This window comes from Acomys minous (assembly GCF_964271855.1).
Source record: "Acomys minous genome assembly, chromosome: 12".
NCBI lineage: Eukaryota > Metazoa > Chordata > Mammalia > Rodentia > Muridae > Acomys > Acomys minous.
The window spans coordinates 18,182,190-18,199,517 of NC_140493.1; the positions used below are offsets into that span (position 1 = coordinate 18,182,190).

Sequence of the window (17,328 nt, forward strand, 5' to 3'; positions counted from 1 at the left end):
CACCACCACTCTCGCAATGAGCAAGGGCTGCTCTCTGTTCTCCAAACATCATCACGGAAGCAGCTGTCCCATGAGCAAGCAGGAGGCATGTGCCGCGGGTCGGAAGCTCCCACTGTATGCCATGTACACTCACACCCTATTTGACACAGGACAGAAGGCTGGGAGAGGTGCAGGGACTCCTCCAGTGCCACCAGGTCCAGGTGTGCCTGACCTGGGATTGTGGAAACACTTGGCTGTTAGGTTTTTTTTCCCCCCTGTTTCTGCAAGTGGATATGGGAGGTCAAGCTGAGCATGCTGCTAGCAAGGCTGGAGGGCTGCAGGCATAGATGGGGACTGAGTGCAGCCTGCCACCCTCGATTTGGGCAGAAACAGGGTGGTAGGCAGTCAGCTCCACACCTTGAGGCCAGGCAGGGGCAGGCTCTTCTCGACAGCAGGCTTAAGGTCTCCCCTTCCTAAGTGGCAAAAAGGGTGTCTTCGTCCTACGGAGAGTTCAGAAATAGGAATGTCAGCCAGGTGCTGGCTCAGCACATGTGAAGGTGGAAGTCCTTCCCGCCCAGGCACTTACTTCCCCTGTCCCTCAACAGCTGGCAGCTTATCCATGTGCCCAGAGACACCAGCAGCAGCTGTCCACACTGTGGGGAGTATGGCACACAGCAGGGGTTGGGCAATGGGACTGCTGTGTCCCAGGCCAGTCTCAGACATTGAGCTATAGAAGGAACAAGGTCACCTTCTATCCCTGGGAGGCACTCTGCTCTGTTCTAGAAGGGAGAGGGCTCAAGGCTTAGTAACTGCTGCAGGTGAACATCTAGGGAAGAGTGGTACCCACCAGGCCCTGTGGGTTGTCCCATTTGCTGTTATTTAGACAGATCCACGGTCCCACCATCTGACCACCATTCTTCAACAGATGTCAAGGGTTTGGGCTGTGTCTTGGGATCAGTCCATACTCACTGAGGTGTCCAGCCCCTGGGCACCTTGTAAATACTTATTAGATGTATCATGCCTCTCTGGGGAAGCTGGGAAGCTGGGGTCTTACTTTCCAGAAGCCCACCATTTGGTGGGCAAGGCAGACATATCACAGCCCGACAGGGATGGTGCATGGCGTAAACCTACATAATGTCGGCTACTCAGGAAAGAGGTTGAGACAGGATGGCAGGTTTGAGGCCAGCCTGGTACACACAGAGAGCTGAAGACCAAACTGAGGAATTTAGTGAGACCCTGTCTCCAAATAAAAAGCAAAAACAAGGCTGGATGTGCGACTTATAGTAGAACACTTTCTCAGCATGTGGCGACCCTGGCTTCCAGTAGTGATAATAACAACAAAAGCATAGAGTGCTACTTCTCTTGGTTAGTCCCCGGGACGTGGCATGCGCTGACATCATCTCCACTATCTCGTGTAGCTGGGGCCACATTTAAGGCACAGAAGATAAGGCTAGCACCCGGTGTTGGTCACAGTGCCTGGGTGGAAGAATGGCTGTGCTGACTTTTAGATGGTGATGATGATGGTGGCCATGGCTCTGGTATGGGTGGATGGTGGTCTAGCCTGCTGGAAGGTGCACCCACTAGACATGTGTGACCTGGGGCAGAACAGAGCAGGGCTTAAGGCAGGGAGGCAGTAAAATGCAGTTGGCTGCCAAGGCCCCATTTAGCTGCTGTGCTAGCCAGTGTGATATAGACAGCTGAGAAGGATGGGAGCAAAATCCAGCAAGAGTGGGAGGGGGCTAAATAGACATTCAGAGGTCTGAGAAGTGCAAGGATGAGTAGCAAGGCATAGGCAGCTGCCCATGCACCCACTCACAGCCCATCCATCCATCCACCCCCCACTCACCCATTTATCTACTAATCCATCCACCTATGCATCCATCCACCCACCCATCCATCCATCCATCCACCCATCCATCCATGTGCCTACCCACCTATTCACCAGTTCATCTATTCACCTACCCACCCACCAATTCACTCATCTATCACTCCACATACTCGTTTACCTATCCATCCATCCATATCAATCCACCTATATCCACCTACCCACCTACCCATCCATCCATCCACCCATCCATCCATCCATCTATATCCATCCATCCATCCATCCATTCATATCCATCCATCCATCCATATCCATCCATCCATCCATCCATTCATATCCATCTATCCATATCCATCCATCCATCCATCCATCTATCCATATCCATCCATCCATATCCACCCATCCATCCATCCATATCCATCCATCCATCCATCCATATCCACCCATCCATCCATCCATATCCATCCATCCATCCATATCCACCCATCCATCCATCCATATCCACCCATCCATCCATCCATATCCACCCATCCATCCATCCATATCCATCCATCCATATCCATCCATCCATCCATCCATATCCATCCATCCATCCATCCATCCATATTCATCCATTTATCTACCCCTCACTTATCCACCAACATATTATACATACATACATACATCTATACATACATGCTCTGTCCCAGTGGCCAATGTTATCTTGTTACTGTTCCAGCAACACCACTGAGATCTGGAGGCAGTGATCCTTGTGAATGGGTTTATAACAATAGCATGGTACGATGAGACCCTTGATGGATTCCCCCAGCCTACCTGTGGATTTGTGGGGAAGTCAAAGGGTTGAGCGTATGAAATGGATTACAGCACCTTTATATATAAAAAAAAACATCAACAACAATTTCATATGCCACTATCTGCTGAGGAGAGGGTCTCTGCATTTGAGGCATGCGGAGAAGTAATTAAACTTGGAGATGCACTCAAAAGGAGAGGCTGAAGGTGTGACACCAGTGACAAGTGTGCTCCCTGGCAAACCACCAGCATCAAGTTGCACAATGGCAGGGCTGTACAGCTCAGCCCAGTGGCTTTTGAAGGCTGTCACGTGCTCTTTCTCCTGGTGGGAGGCACTGAGCTTGGGTCTGCAAGAACACTCTGAAATCTGACACACACTGAGCCCTGGGACACAGGAAACACTGGAGGCACAGAGCTGAGTCCTCAGGGGACTCCTGATAGTGACACATAAAGCATAGACAGACTCCATGCTTGGGGCTGGGACAGGCAGAAGGCCTAAGGCATGCAGGGGCCCTGAATGATGCTCACAGGAGACAAATGGCTGCAGTGGCTTTTGACACTAACAAGTACTTGAGAAGATGCTTAGGAAAGGACACTGCTGGGTCCTGTGGTCTGTAGGACCCATATTCAGCAAGGCTAAGAAGGTACCTTCAAGTAGCAGGATGGCAGGTACACTGCAGGTTTTAACTAAGGGGCAGTACAGGGTTAGAGGAGGGTCATGAGCAGGAGAGAGGCATTTTGGATCGGAGTTGCATACTCATCTTTGGGCTACATTTAACTGGGTCCAGAGAATGGAGTTGGGGCAAGGCTTGCTGACTACCTCACAAGTCCAAGAGGGTGAAGTGTGGGTTAAGTGGCAACTGTGGGTATCAAAGAGGGCATAGTACTTGAGAGCTGGAGGGCTGATGAGGAGAGCAGCTTTGCTCAGTGAGGCCAACATGCTGGCAACGGGGAGCCTGTCTGGTGAGGGTGAGCATGCCTGTGGTGGCAAGTGTGGGTCCCTCCGGCCGTTCTCCGACCAGCCCCCATGCCATTGTACAAGCCTCCTGCCTTGAGCTCCAACTCCAATTTTGGGGAGGGACCTTAGTGAGGCTCCTCAGCCTTGCTGCCACCCATCCAGGGAGGTCCCAGGTATCCCCACTCCTCACCTGCTTTTCCTGTTGCTTCTGACATCTCTCCTGCTATGAGGATCTTCGGTGAAGCTCCCTCCCCCACCCCACCCCCACCCCACCAGCTGGCAGAAGTGTCTCTCATAGAGACAGTCTCTTTTGGCTCTACAACTATAAAAGTTAATCTTCATAGTCAACTTGACTGGGTTAGAAAGACACGCAAGCACAGTCCTGGGTGTGTCTGTGAGGATTTCCCAAAGGTTTCACAGAGAAGGACCACCCTGAAAGTGGACGGCACATCTCATGGCCTTGAGTTCCAGAATGAATGAAAAGGAGAAGCGAGCTGAGCACCCGCATTCCTCCCCCCTCTGCTTCTTGGTTGCAGATGCGATGTGGCCCACTGCCTCATACTTCTGCCACCGTGCCTTCCCTGCCATTACAGACGGTGTTTCTTCTTAAACCATGAGCCTCCCTCCCTTTCCCTTCCTTCCTTCCTTCCTTCCCTTCCTCCCTCCCTCCCTCCCTCCCTCCCTCCCTCCCTCCCTCCCTCTCTTCCTTCCTCCCTCCCTCCATCTGATTCCTTTCAAGTATTTGGTCACAGCCACAAGGAAAGTGCCGGAAATAGAAAATTGGCTCTGCCTGTAGACTGATGCTTTGATAAGCCTGAGTGTGTGGTTTTGGGGCCTTTGGGACTGGTTTCTGGGAGGGGTGTGAAGCCGTTTGAGAAGTCCTAGAGAGGGCTGTAAGCCAAGACCAATGGGATCTCGAAGTTTCAGAGGGGCAGCAGGACTCTATCAAGAATCGCATTAGAAAGCCGGGTGTGGTGGCACACGCCTTTAATCCCAGCACTCGGGAGGCAGAGGCAGGTGGATCGATGTGAGTTTGAGGCCAACCTGGTCTACAAAGCGAGTCCAGGACAGCCAAGGCTAACACAGAGAAACCCTGTCTCGAAAAAAACCAAAAACAAAAAAGAATTGCATTAGAGCCCATCTATTAGGCAAAGAGTCTAGCTTTGTTCTGCCTGCTTCCAGAGAACTTGGGTGAGGCTGGACTCAAAAGTAAAAGACGGACTAGGTCCTTTACTTTTTAGGTGGGGAAATTTTGAGATAGCAGAGTGAGTGTCGGGCTGGGCGTGGTTCAATGCTTCTATCCAGGTCTGTAGTAACAGAAAGTACCACGTGGAAGAGAAAGAAGAGAGAGACGCACCGTCACCGTCACCGGTCACCTACAATTTGGCAAAGAGGAGAGGGTGAGAGCTAACAGTCCCAACAAAAAGGCTCCAAGGAAGCAGTTCTAACTGTTAGAGATTACCATCACCAAAGGGAACTCTCCTGTCTCCACTGGGACTCGGAGATAAAAGCCCTGAGGTCAAGGTTCCACCAATTAAAGGTTCCAATAGAAATGTAAATTCATTCGAAAGAAGAAAGCCTGAACAGAGGTTGCCACCGTGGGGATCCTACTCCTGAGTCAGCCTTGGCCGGTATAGAGATCACTGCAGCTGTGGTCCGGAAGGGTCTGATTACATTTCCAGCTGGTAGCATAGCCCAGATTTCTCCTCCTCCTCCTCCTCCTCCTCCTCCTCCTCCTCCTCCTCCTCCTCCTTCTTCTTGTTTACAGGCATGAAAGATGTGAGAGTAAAGACCACCATGGAGATTCCAGAAAACTACTTAGATGAGGGTCAGAGTCCTTGCAAGAAGGGCCTGAGAGGTCATTGCATGAAGCTCTGAGGATGAAGCCTAAATTGCAGTGAAGATTCCCAGGATATTGGGCATGGAACCAGGATCATGGGACAGACACTGAGAAAAGCTGCAGGCACAAGGCTGTTGGCATGCAGATAACTCCATCCTGAGTACCAGGTGCCAGATATGGGTCTGCAGGGTTTTGTTTGCCTCTCTGGATCTGAGTCTTGCCTCTGTCGGCCCTCTCCTTTCCGTGTTCCCATTCCAAATGGGAGGAATGAGAACATTGATTCTATAATACTATTAGAAATATATGACTGTTTTTTGTTGTTGTTGTTGCCTTTGGGGTTTTTCTAATTTTGTTTTGGTTTTGGTTTTTGGTTTTTGGTTTTTATAGCAGTGCATGGGTAGGAGATTGCCTGGGTCTCAGAAGAGACGTTGGGCTTTTGAGCAGTGTTTTAAACTTTTAAAGGCTACAGGGGACTTTCAAGGATGGACAAAATGCATCTTCCATTATGAGACAAGAGACTTTATGGGCCAGGGTGGGATGCTGTGTGGTTTAAAAGTGATGTGTTTGTGTCAAGTTTATGAGGTGTGGGGCTTCAACAGCTCATCTTCATCGTCGCCTTCACTGGGTTTAGAATCACCCTGGAAACTCATCCCTGAGTTTGTATCTAGGAGGGTATCCAGAGAGGTTTCACTGAAGAGGAAGGACCCATCTTGAGTGTGAACAGTGCCATTCCCTTGGCTGAATGAAAAGAAGATGGCAGACTGACCACGGGCATTTCTCCCTCTCTGCTTCCTGTGAGCACAGAGTGAGCAGCTGCTTCCATGCCTTCCCTGCTGTGATGGACTGTACACCCAAACTGTGAGCCCACACAAAACCCTTTCTTAAATTGCTTTTTGTTGGATGCTGGTCACAGCAACAAGAAGAGGTGCCAGACTCTAGCCCTAAGCACACTGCTTCTCATCCTTTGCTTGTTTGGGAGTTGAGGATGACAATGACGGCAGCCACGGCACAGTAGTCAGTAGTGCAGTTGACGTCTGACTCCAGCTTAAGTGGTACCCAGTATGTGGCACAAACAGCAGCTGCGGACATAGTCACAAGTAAGATGAGGGCATTTTCCTCAATGGCAGCATCCAGCACACACACACACACACACACACACACACACACACACACACACACACACACGCAGGACTATGACAGTGGGAAAGCTTCTGTCATCTAGTGACACTGCAGGCAGCAAGGTCCCTTCGAATATGTGGTACTGGGGAAACAAATATGCGGCATAGGCAGGGGTTGTGAGTGTCTGTACATGCCAGCACTGCCTGACTTGATCATATGCTCTCTACTCAAGAAGGAGGAGTTGACAAGGACCAGCTTGCTACTCTCTGCCAGCCACAGCCTCGCCATTTCTGTGCCGACCGCATCATCTCTCGATGCCATTGTTTTACCTTACACTTGAGTCACCTTAGTATAGATTTGCTCAATGTGACCCTGGGAGTAGTAGGCTGTCCTACTGAGGGACATTTGCACTATGACATAGCCTCCTAGTGTCCTTGTTCTCAGTGGCATCCTTGTCATCGAGTGACACACGGCCGTACTGTCACCACCAGCAATGCCGACACATAGTAGGCAGCCTCCTCACAGGGGAGCCTGATGCAAGTGAAGTAGCAAGCTCTGGGCATGTGACTTTAGGGGGCTGGGGACGATGAAGGACAGTGGCATCCACAGGTCTTGCCAAGGCCCTGGTAAATACAGCCACATCTCAGGAAGAAGGAATAGCAAGTCTGCTTCCAAGATGAGGTTACTGAGGAGGAAAGTGACTTGTCCCAAAGTGACACATTCCTGGTACGTGGCAGGACTCAGAGGCCTGGGATTCTTTTGTAGCTGTCACACCTGGAAGGACATGAAGGATGCATGGATGCTCAGAGCAGGGTAGCCTGGGGCAAGTGATTCTTAGCTTCCTCATCTGCAGTCAGTCTCAGTCTCTCTTAGTCACTGGTGGGCTGTGATTCTGGGTTCCATCTTGGCAGGTGGTTCTAGGATACTCCCATAGTGCTTTGGGGGCAGAAGTCAGCCTTTCATCTTTAGCTTGGGATTCAGTAGTCAAGGGAGACTAAGAGCCAACCATGAACAAGTCTGCTTGCACAGCCCTGTCCCCTTGCATGTCTTACGTGGGAAGGGCTAGGTAAGGGCCCCTCTTGGGCTCCAAGGTAGGGCTCTGTTTTCCTCTACACAAACGATGCTGTTGTGATCTAGTACGACGTAGGCACCATCTTCTGATTACTAGCTGTGTGACCTTGAGAGAGACGCTTAACCTCTCTGGTCCTCCCTATTCTTTGTATGCATAACTAATAACTTGTTCATGGTGGGCTAGTAAGATTCATGAGGAAATGTGCGCAGGGACACAGGCTTGGCCGTCCAGAAAGGAGCCAGCAAGGCTGAGCTCACCAGAACCTTGTTATTGGCTAGCAGTAAGCATGGAGTAAGCTGGGAAAGTGAGGCAGAGACAGACATGCCTCCCTTCCAGGGCCTTCTTCTCTGTCAAGGGTGGCAGCCTGGAGTGAGAGTGGTGGTCCAAAATGTGTGAGTCTATACAAGTTGCTTAACCTCTCTGGGCTTGCTCTGTTCTCTGAGAGGAACTCTGAAGTGACTCCCAGGACAGTTGTCAAGATTTGAGGGGCTATCTGAGTGACACTGGGGGAACCGAGTACCCTGTCTGACTTTAGTTAAGCAGATAGGCTACTGAGCCCACCCTCTCACCTAACCCTAGAGGGCAATTTCTTGCCCCATCAAGCAAGTCAGAGAGAGAGAGAGAGAGAGAGAGAGAGAGAGAGAGAGAGAGAGAGAGAGAGAGAGGCTGAGAGGCAGCTTATGACATGGGGCTACACATGGGGTCAAGCCGAGACCATGTTCTAGCCAAGGGTGCCTTGCTCAGCCCTTGGAGAATGTATAACTGGCTTATAGGGCAAGGCCCCTACTCTAATCTCCCAAGACAGAGCCCCTCCCCCCACCAACAAGAAGGGGTATCCCAGGCTGATGGGGAGTCCTTAGATTTCTCCAACTGCCCAGCATCTGGGCTGTGTGGTGGACTGGGGCCCGTTATACCACTTCTCGAAGCACCTTTCCCGCAACCTAAGCACCGGCTTGGCCCTGGCTCTGTTCCCTGTACTTTTCAAGGACACTTAGTAAGCCAGGAAGGTTTCTTCTTGTGCCAGGGCCATGATTAGCCTTGTACTGGAATGGGAATTCTGGGTCTGCAGAGGAGAGTTTGGCTTGCGGGGAGGTCGGTCATGCCTGTGGTTAGGGCTCTCTTTTCAGCCTCTTGATGTATACCCTATTTGTCTTTGTGGTCTCTGCTTTGGGTCACTGATGGTTGGTTCCATACAAGATGATGGGGTGGGGGAGGGGCAGGCAGTGAGAGCCACCAGCTGTGGAGAATCCAAACCCATGTGGACCAAATGAGGGAGGTTACCACTGCTTATACCCCAAGGCCTGGCTGGCCTCTCCCTCTGTCAACACGAGCTTCCTGTTGGGACTAAACAGTAAGAAGTGGGGGCTTTGGGAGACCCCCTGCTTGGGTCACCAGCTGACACAGGCTCAAGACCTGATTCAGAGTGTCCCTAAAGCCTGAATGGAAGCCCACACTTGGTTGTCACCCCTATTGTCAGCTTGTCATGGCGGAAGCTGTCTGCGAAGACAGGTTGTAACAGCACCTCCCCTGGGCTTGCTAGAATTTGATGTGCATTCTATCCTGATGCTTCCTGGGTGTATGTTGTGGGGTGGGGGGTTATCAGTGATGGCACAGATGGGGAAACTGAGGCATGGCACTAACCCTCCAGGCCCTCTTGTTTTCCAGTTTGGGGCAGTGAAGTGGATGACCTGTCCCTTGGTTCCCTATGACCCTAGAGGCCAATGCCCCCTGGTAGTCTGATGTCGCACAGTAGTGGCCTGACTTGGGCACCTCATTAACCTGGGAGCCTGAGGGCCCTTGCTACAACCTCTGAACTGATAGTGATAGGGCCTTGACTTCCCAGGATAAACACTAGATCAGGGCCTACTCCATTCTGCAGGCTAGACCAGAGATCTGCAAATCAGGGGGGATAAACAGATCAGAGCTGTGCTGGCACAGTCCTGTTGCAGCAGGAAAGATGAGCTATCAGGCAGGACCTCTGCAAAGCCACAGGCATGAGTCTTTCTTGAGTAACTGGTTAGAAGCTACATTTGGCGTACCACCAGCATCCCTCTGTGGCCTCTCAGTCGGTGGGCAGACATCCAACTGAGCTCTGGGGTCTCTCTGCTCAGGCCACACAGGCTGTGATAGTGGTATACAGGATCCAGAGTGTCCCCAGCTCCTCCCCTCCTTGCCTGGAGAACCTCAGCAGCACCTGCTAGTGTCACACTCAACCCCTCTCACCCTGGGACATTGGGGATGTCCTCTGCTTCTAAGGGCTCATGGGCCACAATCTTCGGCCCTCATAGTTTTGCCATCCTACACCCAAAAGATCAACATCCTTAGTAATGTCTGCATCCTTCCTTCTTTCCTCCTTGCTGCATAGGAGCGGGACAAAGATCCCTGGACCTGGGTGGGCCATGAGTATGTGCTTCAGCTGTGAGGATCATGGGCTGTCCTGCCTCACATCCTCCCGGACTAGCAGGGGAAGTGGTTGTAACAGCCACAGTCAGGAGGACACAGGCAAGGAGAGAAGGGAGAATAGGGTATCCCCAGCATAGACAGCCAAGTCTTTGGGCCATTCTTCAGGGCATGCATTCTGAGAGGTTTTCTGGATCCCTGGGGCCACTTCTCCAAGTCTGAGTTTCCCAAGTTCCCAAGATAGCTGTGGCATATGCACCCTGCTCACTTCTGTGTGTCTGACCTGGACAGTCTGACCTGCACATGCTCCCCTTGCAGCAGCGGTGGGGAGCTGATGCCACAGCTGGCTTTCCAAGCCTCTGGGCAGCCTGGCTTTGGGAAGGTCTGGTCCTACAACACAGGGAGGTCAGGGCTGCGAGCAGCTGCCCTCACTTGCTGACCCAAGCAGAAGGGTAGAAGTGGCCAATAAGCTTTGTCTGGGTAACTCACTTCAGAGTCTCTACCTTCCACCAAGAAGCCTTCCACGGCTCCTCCAAGAACTTGTCCCAGCAAAGGTCTCTCATCCTTTGTAAATAAGCAAGGCAACAGGCGACCCCACCCCCTCCATGCAAGGATCAGAAAGTCCCATGGAAGTCCCCTGGACCAGCATGTGTCTGAAGACAGAGCTGAGGCCTGATGCAGGCTTATCCTTACTTGGGGGGAGGGGCAGGGACCTCTAAACCTCTGCATTTCAAACTGGGGAACGGAGGCCCAGGGTTAGAACCCCAAAAGCTTGAAGAGGAAGAAGGAAGAGATTGATGGTCCCTGGAAAGTGGGGGCTACTCCCTGAAGGAAGTCTGGGAAGGGCATGTCACAGCTGGGCAGCCATCTGGCTCTTGCCCCCTGGGGCTGTGCCTTCCCCGCTCAGCCTTCCCCAGGAGGATTCCAGAGAGAGCAGGGTGGAAAGCCTTATGCCCCCAACTTCTAATTAAATGGCAGTGATTTTGACGTGGCAGGTGATCTTCTCGGGAAGCCTGGCTTTAAATTTAGCTTCCTCCCCAGCCAGCCCTTTGAAAAGGCTGCACTCCACGGAGAGAACATGAGTCATCGCCAGGCCGGCCCGCCTGCCCGGTGAGCAGTTGCTTTTGCGGGGGAGCAGGCCTCCCGAAGGCTGAGAAATAGTAAATAAGGCCGGGGGATGAGGGTGGTGCTGGGGTGCAGATCAGGGCTCCCCTCTGCAGGTGCTGAGATTGGGTGAAAGCAGCTGCTTGGTCAGCTGTGAAACACACACACACACACACACACACACACACACACACACACACACACACACACACACACAGGCCCACCTCCCAGCTCGGCTCCAATTGGAGGAAGGGACTCAGCACAGATATATTGATGGCTCCATAGATGACCAGTGAGCTGCCTGCCTCAACCTGGCCCTGCCTGCTCTAGGAGAGACTAAATGGGGAAGGAGGCTGAGAAACACTTCCCTTCCTCCTTGCCACTCTAGCCCCATTCCTGAGCCTGTGGTGGGCCCCTCGGGGCTGGCAAGATGGTCCAGTAGGTAAAGGCCTTCCCACCAGGCCTGACAAATGAGTTTAATCCCTGGGACACCCACACAGCAGGAGGAGAGAATTGACTCCTGAAAGTTGTCTCTGACCTCCACACGTGCACCATGGCATGTATGTGTGCACATACGTGTATGTGCACACACAAAACAAACAATGGAAATGTAATAGAAAGAAGGGAAATGGAGGCTGGGGGTGTGACTCAGTTGGTAGTGTGTGTCTAGCATACATATTTAGAGTCCATGCCCAGCAGCACATAAACTGTGCATGGTGGTGCATGCCTATAATCCTCGCAGGAGGATCAGGAAGTTCAGAGTCACCCTTGGGAGTCTGAGCCTAGCCTGAGCTACTTAAAATTCTGTCTAAAAAAATAAAATAAAATAAAATAAAGGAAGAAAGAAAAAAGAAAAGAAGAAACAGCTGGTGTGTTGGGTTGAGTTAAAGAGGCTGAGATGTGATGACGTTGATGGAGATATTTGGAGTGGCCCCCTGTGTAGGCTGCAACAATGTAGCCTCCAGGATACTGGGGTCACCTGGCTCTTTCCTTGAGCTCCTGAAGGGATGGGGAGCTGCAGACACACCTTGATCCAGGGCCATCAGAAAGAACTGTTGAGCTTCAGAACCGTGGGTAATGGAATAGGCGTGTGACACGTTAGGCTTCCTCGTGCATGGTCATTGTTAAAGCAACCACAGGGCACTGAGATACAGAGACAAGGGAGAGTGAAGTGGGGTGGAGCCAGGCAAAGCCTCCTCCCCCAAAGGACAAGGGGACCCTGGCAGGGCCAAGGGCCCATTAAGCCAGTGCTTGCTTGTTGGCCTAGCAGGACTGATATAATGCGCTAGGTCCTTAATCTCCCTTTGGTCCTGGTGGTCATCTTACTTCCCAGATGAGGAAACTGAGGCTCAGGGAGGTTAAGGGATTTTGTTCAGTGTTGGGAGATGGGGTGGGGCAGATTTGGGCCCTGTACCTGTAGAGGAAGTATGTGTATGTGGAGGTGTGAAGGACCACGTGTGTCCATATGTGGCTGGCACAGGCTGGCTGCAGAGCAGGTGGTCAAGGGATACAGACAGGGGCCTGGGCTGTGTCCTGTGGAATTGGGCTGGCCAGAGGCTGGGAACCAGTGGTCACTAGCCACCATGCCCGTGACTACATCCACTGCAACATGAGCCTGCTTGGCATCACTGTTGGAGGAAGGGAGGGGACACCTCCACCCAGAATGCCTCGTACACAGGTCCCTGTCACCAAGGCAGCCTGCCTCACCTCTGGGAGCACACAGAGGCATGCCATGCCTGGTGGCCACACAGGAGTGCCTGGCATTTCTCTCAGTCACCCGTTGTGTCTGAATATCTGATGACATATCCCCCCAGATATCATTATCCTCACACTATGACACTCACCCAACACATGCCACACACGTACACACAGAAAACACGCTACCCAGTCACACCACACACATACAAAGTACACTATATTTGGTTCCCTGCACATACCACACACACCATATACATATCCCATGATACCTAACACCCCATCACACTACATACACCAACACCCCACACCATACCATATAACACACATGAAAATGCGTATACAGATGACACATATACACACAAACATATAACACAGACACAAAACACACAACGTATACTATATAACACCCATACCTAACACAAACATATCAGACATCACACAGGCATCCCACACAGTGAACCATGTGCAACACCCCACATCCCCCGACCTGCTCTGCTCCCCTGCTGTGCACATGGGAGTGTCTGGTCTCTGTCTCCACTGCAGAAGGCTGGGAGCCAAGGTCTCAATGGGAGCTAGAGAGCCCAAACCTTACTTAGTCCTGCTCCTATGAGGACCCGCAGTTGCCTCCATTTGTCTGGTCCCCAGGCTGACACAGAATAATCAGAGGCCTTAGAAGAGCCTCCTGCCATCTTTGACCTCAGCTGAAGCAGGGTCTTCTAAAACTTCCTCTTTGGAAAGGTTATGTCAGCCAGAAGGAACACAGAGTTGCTTTGGGTTATGTCCATAGCCCTGTGTGATGGGGAATACCTCTACCCAAGTCTTTGCCCTCCCCGCTACCAAGCAGGCTCTGCCTCCCTAGTGGTCCTCTCTGGAACCTGGCCTCACCTATCCCGGCTGATTTGGTGCTCTAACCATTGGCTGAAGCAGTTCCCATGGACATGGTGGTTTCAGGCGGGTGCAGGGGGTTAGTCCAGGCTATATCTGTGAAGGGAACAAAGGCACAGATGCTGTGACAGTTGGGCACCTTCTCCTTCACCCTCACAGGCTTAGGTGAAAGAAGGCACTGGTCAGCCCCAGCTGGTGCCTCTCTGAGCCCCTTACCCTCAAAAGCAGCAGAAGTGCCAAGCAGGTCCTAGCATACCATGGGATTCTTTCTAGAGCCTTCAGTGAAGGAGGAGGATGGCCTGTTCTGGAAGGATCCCTCCATGTCAGTTCCAGCACCTGGGAAGGAAAGTGAGCCGCTGAGTCTTCAGTTTGAGCCTTGACTCTGCCCCTTGTCAGCTGTGTGGCCCTGAGATGCTTTCTTAATGTCTCTGAGCCTGTCTGTCAGCAGAGTGCAAAGGAACCACTCAGTGCGGTGATCAAGGGACTATGACTCAGCCCAGTTTTCCTTGGGGTCCCACTGAGGTCTCAAAGGTCAAAGGTGATCCCGAAATGTGGGTGGCAGCAGTTGGGCCTGGAGGAGTGGATCTTGGGGGCCTGCTGTTCCCATGCTTGAGGGCATTCTTTCAGTGATCCTGGCTGTCCCGTGGGAGGAGTGCAGGGGTCACCACATGCTTCCCCGCCCCCTCCCGCGTGCAATGGGAAAATACAGGCCCACAGGTTTGAGGTTGGAGTCCAGTACCCCCTTGCCCTGTAGGTCAGCGATGAAATGGGAGTTGAAATCAGAACTGGGAAGAGAGAGAGATGTGGAGTGAGGGCTTAGACCCAAATCTAAGAGGTTAGGGACATAAGACTTTCCTCCAAAGAAAAGCAGGCAGTCTGCCCTGTGCCCCTGACTGCCGGGCTCAGGGGAGGCTGGCAGGAGAGATCTCCTAGCCCAGAGGCTGGGAGGTGCACAAAGTGGGTGGGGCAGAATGTCGCTGGCTGCACTGGCACGGGGCTGCCCACCTGGACTGAGAAGGGGCTGAATTCCTGCGGGCCAGTTGCTGGTGTCGGGGAGTCCTGGAGTCCTTTGGAACAGGTACCAGACTGGGGAGCAGGTGGAAAGAAGGAGATGGGGGGGGGGAAATTGAGGAGAACCCCCTGGTGGAAGAGGTTACTGAGGGGGAAGAGGGAGAAGAAAGAATCTGGAGGGGCAGAGAAGCGGGAGAGAGGCAGAGTCGGGGAGGAAAAAGTAAAAAGCTAGGAAGAAAACGAAAGGATGAGAGAGGAAGGAAAAAGGGGGTGAAGGGTAAAGAGCTAGAACAAGAGAGAGATGGAGAAAAAACAAAGGCGGAGCGAGAGCAAGGTGGAGAAGAGAGAAGAGACTGGGGCGGAAGGGGAGGGAGAGAGAGAGAGAGAGAGAGAGAGAGAGAGAGAGAGAGAGAGAGAGAGAGAGAGAGAGAGAGAGAGAGAGAGAGAGAGAGAGAGAGGCAGCAGCAAGCGGAGCGCAGGCGGAGCTGGCGCGGGGCAGCAGAGGGCGCGGCGGCTGAGCTGATCGCGGCGCGGGACGCGCGTGGGGCGCAGCGGCCGGAGTGCGGCCGGAGCCCCGGAGCCCCACGCGCCCGCAGCCTGGCGGACAACTGTTGCGGCGGCGCGCGTGGGCAGCCCCGCGCCCCTGCAGGCGGCTCCCGCGGGCGCAGGCTCCCGGCTGCATAGCGAGGAGCGACGGGCGCAAGCACGAGGTGAGCGGGCTCGGGGTTGCAGGGTCCACGCACTGCTGCGGAGCGCGGGCGGGACAGCGTCGGGGAGCGCCCGGAGCGCAGAGCAGGACGAGGTGGTGGTCACCCGGGCCGGGCGCAGCCGAGAGCGCAGCGGGGCCGGGCTGGGAGTAGCCGCGGAGCGCAGACCGCTGGGGAGTCAGTGCGCGTGGGGCAGAGCTCTGGATCCGCTCTGGGAACCGCTTGGCTATCCTGGATCTCTGCTAGGCGATACCCGGGACCCCGCCAGGCTCAACCACCGCCGCCTTCCAGGGCCGGATCGATAGGGTGATCCCGCGTCCGGGTCTGGGTAGCCGGGCGGCGGCCTCGGGAAAAGCTCATTAGCGCCGGCCGTTGTCATAGCAACGAGACCCCAGCGTCTTCGGGTTTTATTTATTCTAATTATTATTATCATTATTAGTATTAGTATTTCTTATCCAGCCATAGGGAAAAAGAAAGAAAGGGGGCAGCTCATCCTGGCGCCTCCAACTGTTCTCCTTGGAAGGAGCAGCGCCTACTGCCTGATGGACCTAACAGAGTCTGGTTCTTGACGGGGTTCCCGAGACTAGGGTCCCCGAGTGGGTGCCGAAGTGGGTGCCTACTGCCCCAGTCAGACCCCTGAGGCCATGAAGGGACAGGGAACCACAGTTACATAATTTGTCCCGAGAATATTTACATGTAAACATTCTTCTGTGTCTCCCCCCTTCCGCCCCCGACTTTTCTGTGTCTTCTGGTACCCTGGGTTTACTGGGTGCTCCAGCCAGGTAACCCCAGCCTGGCATAAGAAGAGAAAAAACGCCTTCCATGGGAAACTACAGGGGCCTCCCTTGAGGCCGTGTGACCTTGAGCAAGGCTCTCAACTCCACTGAGCCTCTGAGTCGCGTCCTCATCTATAAGATAGAAGGGGAGTGGTTCCCATCAGCAGAAGCTGCTGTGAGCCAGAGAACAAGGCTCGTGAAGTTCCCGTGAACAGCAATGCTATGTGTGTGACCCTAGGTGGGTCTCTGGACCCGTTTCCCCGGATGCTGTCTAAGATGCCTTGGTCACTGACACTCTGTGACTCTAAATGCTGTCAATCCTGCAAGTTGGGCTCCACCCGGAGCCAGACAAGCTAGAACTTCCTCCCTCAGTCCCTCTTTGTTCTCTTGCTGGATTTCAACTGCCCAAGGGTGCCTGGGAACCTTTGAGACTCCCGCCTACCTTCTGTCTGCTGTAGGGGCTGATTGGAAATATCCCGACGGAATCCCAGACATTTTAACCTGACTTTGATCCCATCAACACAGGCTGGTCAGGGCTGTCCAAAGCCTAGGTTTTCCCCCAACTGGGAGACCTCCTTAGGGAGAACTTTGTTTCCTCTACACAGGGCTGCCTGCTAGGCCTGTCCTGGTGGAGAAAGAATCTGGAACAGAGCTGGCTAGAAAGTTCTGTTGCCCAGCAGCCCCTGTACTTCAGAGCTCAAGCTGAGCCAGAAGCATCTGAACGGGATTTCTTTTTAAATTTTGTTTTAGTTTAATTTTATTGTTTTTGTTGAAACATGGTTTCCACACTGTAGCACAGGATGTCCTGGAGCTCATGATACAGCTCAGGATAGTTTCAAATTCACTGCAATCTTCCTGCTTCAGCTGCTAAAGGGCTGTGATGACCGGCTGGAACCACCACTGCTTCCCAGGCAGGCTGGGTGGGGGGGTGGGAGGGTGGGGGGATGGTAGCGTTAACCTCGGAGCCACTCTGGGTTGCTGAGTGCTGACGCAGGCCTCTACCAAGGCGGCCACAGAACTACATACAGACTGGGAGTGAGGGAGGAATGCTTCTGGGGATCAGACTCTGTGCTCTCTTGGGCCATCCAGCCCGAAGCTTGTTCAGGCAACTGGGCTGGAAGGAGGGGCGTGGTTAAGGTTGGGGGCAGTTTTGCTTGCTCAGCCC

General features: G+C 53.0%; 1 protein-coding gene across 4 annotated transcripts in view; it reads left to right on the forward strand.

The window, feature by feature from the left end:
* Positions 1-17,328, forward strand: part of SHISAL1 (shisa like 1) — a gene marked incomplete at its 3' end in the record, with an annotated part of 150,939 nt that overhangs the window by 74,174 nt on the left and 59,437 nt on the right. The window contains exon 1 of one of the 4 annotated variants that reach the window (XM_084749823.1): positions 14,630-14,747. The exons of 1 other annotated variant lie outside the window; for it this stretch is intronic. Of the gene's footprint in view, positions 1-14,629; positions 14,748-14,780; positions 15,391-17,328 lie in introns of those variants that run through there. 2 more of the 4 variants (XM_084749822.1, XM_084749824.1) reach the window with 2 other exon arrangements.